The sequence below is a fragment of the Aedes aegypti genome, chromosome 3 (genome assembly GCF_002204515.2).
Source record: "Aedes aegypti strain LVP_AGWG chromosome 3, AaegL5.0 Primary Assembly, whole genome shotgun sequence".
Classification (NCBI taxonomy): domain Eukaryota; kingdom Metazoa; phylum Arthropoda; class Insecta; order Diptera; family Culicidae; genus Aedes; species Aedes aegypti.
In genome coordinates, this window is record NC_035109.1 from 280493757 (window position 1) to 280502300 (window position 8544).

Here is an 8544-nt window from a genome sequence, read left to right on the forward strand (position 1 = left end):
TAATGGGACCAACACGTATCTTGCTGCTCTTGGAGATATCCTTCATGATGCCTTTTCCAAAGGACACCACACTGAGATTGTGTTGCTTGACATTTCTAAAGCCTTCAACAGAACGTGGACCACGACAATCTTGGAAAAGCCGGCCAACTGGGGGCTGATTAGCCATATTCTACATTTATTTAAGGTTTCTTGTCCAACCGCACTTTTCGCGTAGCAATCGGAAACATTCAATCAAAAACCTTCCCTGAAGAAACTGGCGTCCCTCAGGGGTCTGTAATGGCCGTCACTCTGTTTTTCGTAGTTATGGATAGCGTATTCGATGATTTGCCAGTTAATATTCACATATTTGTGTACGCTGCAGATATCGTCCTACTGGTTCTACATTCTACAACAGTAAGAAAAACACAAGCCGCTGTGAATAGAATCGCCAAATGTGCCGCAACCATTGGTTACGACCTTTCGGCACCCAAAAGCGTCAGATGTCATGTATGTTCCACTGGTCATCGCATAACTGGCAATGCCATTACGATAAATCACCAGGATATCCCGTTGACCATATCATAGTTGACCGAAGGCTGTCCTTTAAACCCCATAGTGACAACGTCAAAGCCAACTGCCAAAGCCGACTCAACCTGATTAAGACGATTTCCAATCCTCACCGCTGTAATGATCGAAACACCCTTCTTCGGGTTGCAAATGTCGTCGTGGAAAATCGTTTAACATACGGACTCCAGCTAACATGCCTCGCCAGAGAATCTATAATTTATACCTTTGCTCCGGTGTGTAACAATTGCATTCGTATCGTTTCCGGATTGCTTCTATCGACGCCAGCCGATGCTGCTTGCGTTGAAGCAGAAATTCTACCGTTTCGATATCGTATCACAGCTGTCCTACGCCAAAAAGCCGCTACGGTCGCTGAACGTACCGCGTGTACTCAGAGGACCTTCCCCCTCGATGCGGCGGACATAGCCTTTCTCAGTGTTGCAAGCTTAAAACTCCCACCGGAGGCCGGATCTACGGTTCTGGAACATCTCAGGACCGATTTCAAAAGCTACACGCATCGATAAACCGATCGATCCTTATCCAGCCAAGGTGTGGGCTTTGGAGTCTCTGATAAAGGATTAGCAATTAGTTCAAGGCTACCTCCATAATGCTCCATTTTTTTCTGCTGAGGCTGCCGTGCTCCTCGTAGCTGAAACTACGCCTGCTGATAACCCGATCTTCATTCTGTCGGGTTCCGCAATCGTCATCTCCGCAATTGTGAAAGACACCCCTCCTGACACCGTCTTCATGTGGATACCAGGACACATTGGAATTCCTGGTAACGAAGCCGCCGATCGACTCGCTGGAGCTGGACGTACCGGTCCAATTTATTCCAGAACCGTTCCTCTTGCTGATATCAAAAAGTGGCTGGGGGTTCAATCCGCAACGCTAGGCAAACCGAATGGACAATATCTAGAGCTCACCATCTACATCAGTGGTCCTCAGCCTAACTGATTATGCGGGCCACCTGAATGCTCTTAAAACATAGCGCGGGCCGCAAGAAATGAATAAATTTATTTAAGCGGCTTCCAATTGGATTGCAAAAAATATCTTTACTGGATGTTGCACGAAAAATTCTCGTGCAGAAGATCTTGAAAACACTTGTAGGTTTTCACAGTTATTCAAATATTTTTTTCACAAGTGTCGGCTAGTTCGAAAATATTCTTCACCTTAAATTGCCTAGGGTGGCTGATCCAGTAGTAGTGTGTGTCTCAATAATAGTGGTAGTGCGGTGTCAAGCGCGTTAAAGATAATTTTTATTTTATGCATGTTTTTCTAACATCGTCCATGTCAAAATTATATGAATGTGTAAAAAAAATCTTGGAAAATAGTAAGGAATTAACCCTCTAATACCCAACCCCGCCTATAGACGGGGTACACTTTGGAATTTTGTATATATTTTCGTAGCTCGGAAATCAAAATGTTTTTATTTTTGGCTTATACTTTGACTCATAACAGGCAGATTTGAAAAATTTTTTATAACTTTTGAAACTTTTTTGAATTTTTGAAAATTGTTTGAAAAATTGTATTCTTATATAACCTACAAATGACTGGGGTTCATTTAACGTGTAATATAAAAAATCGAACCTTTTATATTTTTCTACGATCAACCTATCACAAAAGAAGAGCCTGGTGGATAATTTCAAACCTGTTTTTCCGTTAGTTACACAGAAAATAAAATATGCTCCGAAAAAAAAATAAAAAAATAAATGTTTTTAAAAGTGCCGTAAAATTTTAATTTTTATTATTGCCAAAAATCAACAGCTAGAAAAGGCTTCAAGAAAAAATTAAAAAAGCTAGGGATGTACAAAAATAAAAATTATTAAAATCAAAAACCAAAATTTAAAAATTTGCGGATAAAAATAAATAATTGCCCGAAACGTGTTTATAACGATTTTAGATTACGAAAAATAATACTTAAATTGAAAATAAAAATTTGGGTATTAGAGGGTTAATGGAGAACAATTACAGGGTGTCGACTACCTGGGAAAACCTGGAAAGTCAGGGAATGTCAGGGAAATAATTTTTGACCTGGAAGGTCAGGGAAAGTCAGGGAATTTCGCTTTAGGTCAGGGAAAAATTATCTATCAATACTATACTACAACATTAAACGAGTTGATTTTCTGCAAAGTTTTCAATTAGATTAACTACCCAGACACTTTCCTCATAAAATTCCTCTAATAATGCCCTCAAGTATTTATTCCGTTATTCCTTCAGAACAGATATTACTTAAAGTATTTCCGCAATTTGTTTTAATAATTCCTCGAAAGAAATTTCTTCAGAATTCCACAATATCCCTTGAAAGCAGACTCATAAAAGTATTTGTTGAATAATTCTTCCGTGAGTTCCTCAGTGCATTGTTGGAGGCACGACAAAATTAAGAGAGACAGCACATTATTGAATGTCTGAATGCATTTCTTTAACCACTCTACCGGCAGCTTCAAATTTTCAAACAGCGATAACTTGTTTGTTTTTCGAGGTTTCACAAACCTCCTAAAAAAACTGGTGGGGATTGCTTATCAAACCTTCCGGTCCGCCTCATAGTTACGTACTATTTGGTGCTGGGTGTAGTTCTTGTTTTTCCAGCTGTATTGAAAAGCATGAGCCATAGTCTTTGGCATACAATCGGGTCTTTCTTTAGCAGAAAAGAACCGAAATGTCTATCGACGACCGGTGATTGCTAGCAGATATAGTGGAGAGCTTGTCTTGATACGTTCATCGCTTCAAGCTAGTTGAAAAACTGAATACACTGATTGCCTGTCGATCAGAGCCGAACTAGGCATAGATCGTCTACATACATCTGAATCTACATGTCTCCGATGTATTACATCGTTCCAGGTGGGAGTTATCTGATATGTGAATATGGTACCATAACAGAATTTTCCATCTGAACGAAGTGATAAATCATAATATTCCGCAAACTGTATCACACATCTACAGAATGTATTGCGTGAAGTTAAGACACAGCAGAGTATTGGGTACATAGGACCAAGTCCCTGCCGGGTGGCGCGAAACTGATGAGCGATAGACAATAGAATCAACAACACTGCCATAAGGGATAGTAAGCATGTGACTATTGTCGAAACTATGATTAGGAGGCAAATCAACATCCCAAGATCAAATTTTTGTTACAACCCAATGTAGGTATTATTAAATTAGGCTGTAGAAAATGATAAATATCTGATCACTTAGGAACCTTGCAACAGGTAATAAATGCCCGTAGTCTGTTTTATTCGAATACACATGTATAAATTGTTAAAATTGCCGAATCATACGCGGAATTTATTAAACGGATCATGAAATTAGGACTGAAATCATAATGATGATAGATTATCAACTTTCCTTTCGTCTTGCTATTTGTTACCGTTAGAATCACCAAACTGATTGGTTTCCCACTACTTACACCAATACAACAGCACGAAAACTGAAGTATTATAATCGCGCGTTGGAACTTTCAATATCCATATATTACATCAATAGTGAATTCTTGTATGTAGCCAGTATAAATAACAGAATCATCAACTTCTTGAACATTCTTCAACTGAAAACAGGATGCTTGTTTTATCAAACATGCTCAATCTGCACCTAAAATCTCGGATCCAAATAGTTTTCTAAATAAAAATTGTATCTAAATAAAACGTGTAGGCCAACAAAACATAATTGAGTAGGAGTTTACAAGTTACTTAGCACATGAAAAGCAGTTTAAATTAATCTATTACTAGATCAACACTAATGCTCACATTTTTATATTCTCATTTCATCATGGTCCTCATTGCTCGAGCGGAGACGAACACCCTGGAGATGGAAAAATCGACAGCGCTACGATAAGGAAACGTAACAGATGAGAAACTATCGATACATTTATCAATTATAAAACCCCGTTTTAATGTTAACACTTTGTTTCTGTTTTTTCTGTTTTTTTTTTTCGTTTCAGCAATCAAATAACCGAACCAACTCTACTATCTTTTCGTTTCTTCTTCGTTATACTTATAGTCCTTCTGGCACTGAACCGAGTGGTGCGCCTTCCGCTTTCTTACTGGTGCTGTTTTTCCTGTACATTTGGCATAGTGTCGGAGGTGGTGTACTGTATTTGCTATACAACGCACTACTTTCGATATTGTGCTTGGCGTGTGGGGAAGCAGTACTAGTGGTGAAGCGGAGGGCGCCATTCGGTTTAGTGCCAGAGGGACTAAATCTATTTAATGTATCTGAAGCTTGTGGGACCGCTTTAATTCCGGCGCCTGCTTGTGGAAGATCCCGGTGTGCTAAACGGTATAGGACATGTTAACGGGGGAGGCTTGGTAGGTCCTCACCCAGCCCGTGTCTAGATGGGCGGATAATTGTCTGCCAGGGTGTGGATTGAGCAATTACAAAATTACAATTACAATTACAATTCACAAACCTCCTAAAAAAACTCTTCTATTCTAAGAATTTGTGTCGATATTGTTCATTGGTCATCTGGTTCCGGAGATATTCCAAAATTTCTTGGCGTACCGACATTTTTCTATAACCCACGTAAATATCTCAGGCAACAGAATTTTTCTCATGTTCGATCATTCGCTTTTCGAAACAATACTTCAATGAGAGTCTGCTGTGAAAAAATGAAGCAAATTGGTGCAACAGTTTTAGAGTGATGAACATTTTTGTTTCTTCAAAAAATCATAATTTAGTAATTTTTAGATTTCTCGAGACAACTTCATCGATTTTTATGATTTTTTCAGATAAGCTCCTTATAATCTGACATTGTATAGCCCACATTTCAGTTTTTCAATGAATTGACTTAAAACAAAATGGCGGCCAAAGAATGTTTATATAGGGAATGTCGGTCCCCCAAGGAATATTTAAATATCTTCAGAATCATATGACCTATGATCAATAATGACACAGATTCTAAAAATAGAAAAGTTTTTCCTTCGACAAGAAAACAAAGACAAAATTCATATCGGAAGTCTAAAATATTAAATAAAACAAATTACCTGTAACGCATAATCGCAAATAACTACTTTCAGTATTAAAAAATAAAGTTTAACAAAGAAAGCTTTTGTGATTCCTGAAAAAATCTTTAAAGTATTCCTGAAATATTCTCTGGAACTCAAAATGTTATTTTTGAAAATTCAAAGACACTAAGCTGCCCATAAAGGCATAACTGTCCCATATGGAACTAGTAGGCATTGAGAAAACAGCGCTCAAAGTTTGAAGTTCGCATTTTCATACAAATGTTTATAATTTTATGATAAATTTTTTAATGCAATATTCATTTAGCTCCACCCCACAGGATACTCAATTTGCTAATATTGATCAGTAAAAAATATAAAATTCAAAATAATTCCAGTTTTGCAGTTGCTATTGGGGTTCAAAGTTCATATAGAGACTGTTATGCCTTTATTTTTCAATATGGGACTGTACCAACTTCATATTTTTCCACAACATTTTCAAACAAAGTGTATAAATTTTGATATGCCTAGTGAAGTGCATATTAAAACATGAATGTTGCGATGAAAAAAGGTGTTGGTTCGAAAATCAATATGGGACAGTTATGCTTTTATGGGCAGTAAGGGATTCTTTAAAAAATCTAGACAAATCTTCTTCTTCTTTTTCTTGGCATTACGTCCTCACTAGGACAAAGCCTGCTTCTTAGCGTCATTCGTTTTGGCAACAATGATGACTTTTCAGCTTGCATTTCAAAGTGATAAAACTCAGTCTTGATAGTTTATATTGACTTGAAAATGTATCACTGTTCGCGCTAACATGCATAAAGTATGCTGATACTTTTTCAGCTGGGTCAGAGCAAAACCAACTGATTTTCTTTGATTTGAAATCGTGAGATGAATTAGCAACAATCATCAACGACGCGTACAAATTTCAATGACGGCCTACTGCGCCTTAATGTTCAATGAGCATTTCCACAGTTAATAACTGAGAGCTTTCTTTGCCAAAGTAACCATTTTCGCTTTCGTATATCGTTTGGCAGGTACGATTATACTTCATGCCCAGGGAAGTAAAGGAAATTTCCATTAAGAAAAGATCATGGACCGACCGGGAATCACTTATCACAGATTCTAACCACTCGGCTAAGGAAGGCATTATAAACCAGGAATTCTTAAAGAAATCTTTGGATTAGTTTTCGGCGGAATAAAGTGAAATTTCTTGGATCAGTTTAGGGAACTATTCCTTTTGATATTGAAGAAATATGTGTGGAGAAAAACGTTGAAGAGCTTCTGGATAAAATACTAGAAAAGTTCCTAGAGAAATATTGGAGGAATACCTGGAAAAATACGTTTGAGAAATCCAAGAGGAAAATCACTGTTGCATTCTTCGAGAATGTTCTTCACCATGCTTGTAATTTTACCTGACAAAAAGCTGGCCAAATTTTTGGAGGACCTTTTTTCTACGAAATATAGCACAGTGGATCTTTATAGTTACGCGTCTGTTCGGTCTAACCGCGAACGAATCTCCCATTACTGGCTCACTCAATTAAAGCAGCGTGCATTCAATTTGCCTTCGTCCTACATAAAGAATTGGTATACTCGGGTAGCGAAAGATTACAAAATTGTTATTTAAGTCTGAAATTCGTGAAATCATTTCTGAGGTAGTACAGTATGTAACTTTCATCTGAGTATGATTAGTGACTCATAACTTTCTGAGCATCTACTCAGGTTTTACCATTTTATTCATACGTATGTTGAAGTTCTAAAAGTAAATTTTCTAGTGCGCAGTTTTATCATACCACCATGAAAAAATTCTCTGACATGTGTATTTGAGTAAATTAAAACCTTTGCTCAGTTTTTTTCCTACGTCCTGACATAAAATATACAAGTAAAAATATAATTTTACAAATCGTACTTATTATGGTTCAAGTTAAACAATTCAGTGGTCTGGATTTTTTTAAAAACGACTGGAAGGTCAGGGAAAGTCAGGGAATTTAGTTTTCAAATTTGAGTCGACACCCTGAATTAAAAACCTTAACTTTTTCGCTTCTTTGTGCCAGTAACAGTGGGGTGTTCCTATTATAGTGAAATTAAATGGGAAATCAATGTAAACCACTATTATAGGAACAGAAGTAAGCAAATACCACTAGCAAATTTTCATAGAGGGCAATGAACGACCTCTGGCGATTTTTCTTTGGAAAACCATTGAAGAGATCAAACATCTGGATTATCATGAAGTACCCGTTACTATCAAAATCTCTCAATACCGACAAAATCTGGACACTGGAATTGCTAATTTAATTTAAGAGCTCATGCAACTTAGGAAAAACGTTTCTTAGAAATTAAAAGACATCAACAAGCAGAAAGCAGCAGTTTTTGCAAAGCCATCAAATATTTAAAGATTTGAAAAAACAATCTGAAGCCCTCGGACTACCGAAGGTTTGTTTGTAGATTTCAAAAAAAATCGAAATTGGACGAATAGGGCTTTAGACAGATTGAAAGCTGTTCCTGAGCTGGTGCAGACTGGTTTGAAAGGCAAGTTTTCCGAAAACTTAGATAACAATATAATCCCGGTCACCAAGTAATTACAGCTTACGGGCCACATCACACTACTATTCCAAATCCTTACACGGGCCGCACAAAACCTTCTCGAGGGCCGCATGCGGCCCGCGGGCCACACTTTGGTGACCACTGATCTACATGAAGTTAAACAAGGCATTTATACATGAACTGATATCAGATCGCTGAAAGAACAGCGAATCATATCCCGTCTTCGAACGGGACATACTCGTATTTTTCACAACTTCGGTGGTGTTCCCACAAATGCTTCGTCAACAAAAAGGTATGCCAGAAGGCATCCGTAATGTCCTGGTCGGCTTCCGGCTACCACTACTGCATTTCCAAATCCGTCCATCCGTCGTAATATGAAACACATCTTTCTCTGACAGCTTTTATTTTGATTAATATGAATGCTTCGAGAAATACGTATCCAAAAAAAGCTAGTAACTAAGTGATCAGATGTTAAAAGGTGATTTTTATTTAAAGTTAATCCTTCTGGTTTCCTTTAAACATT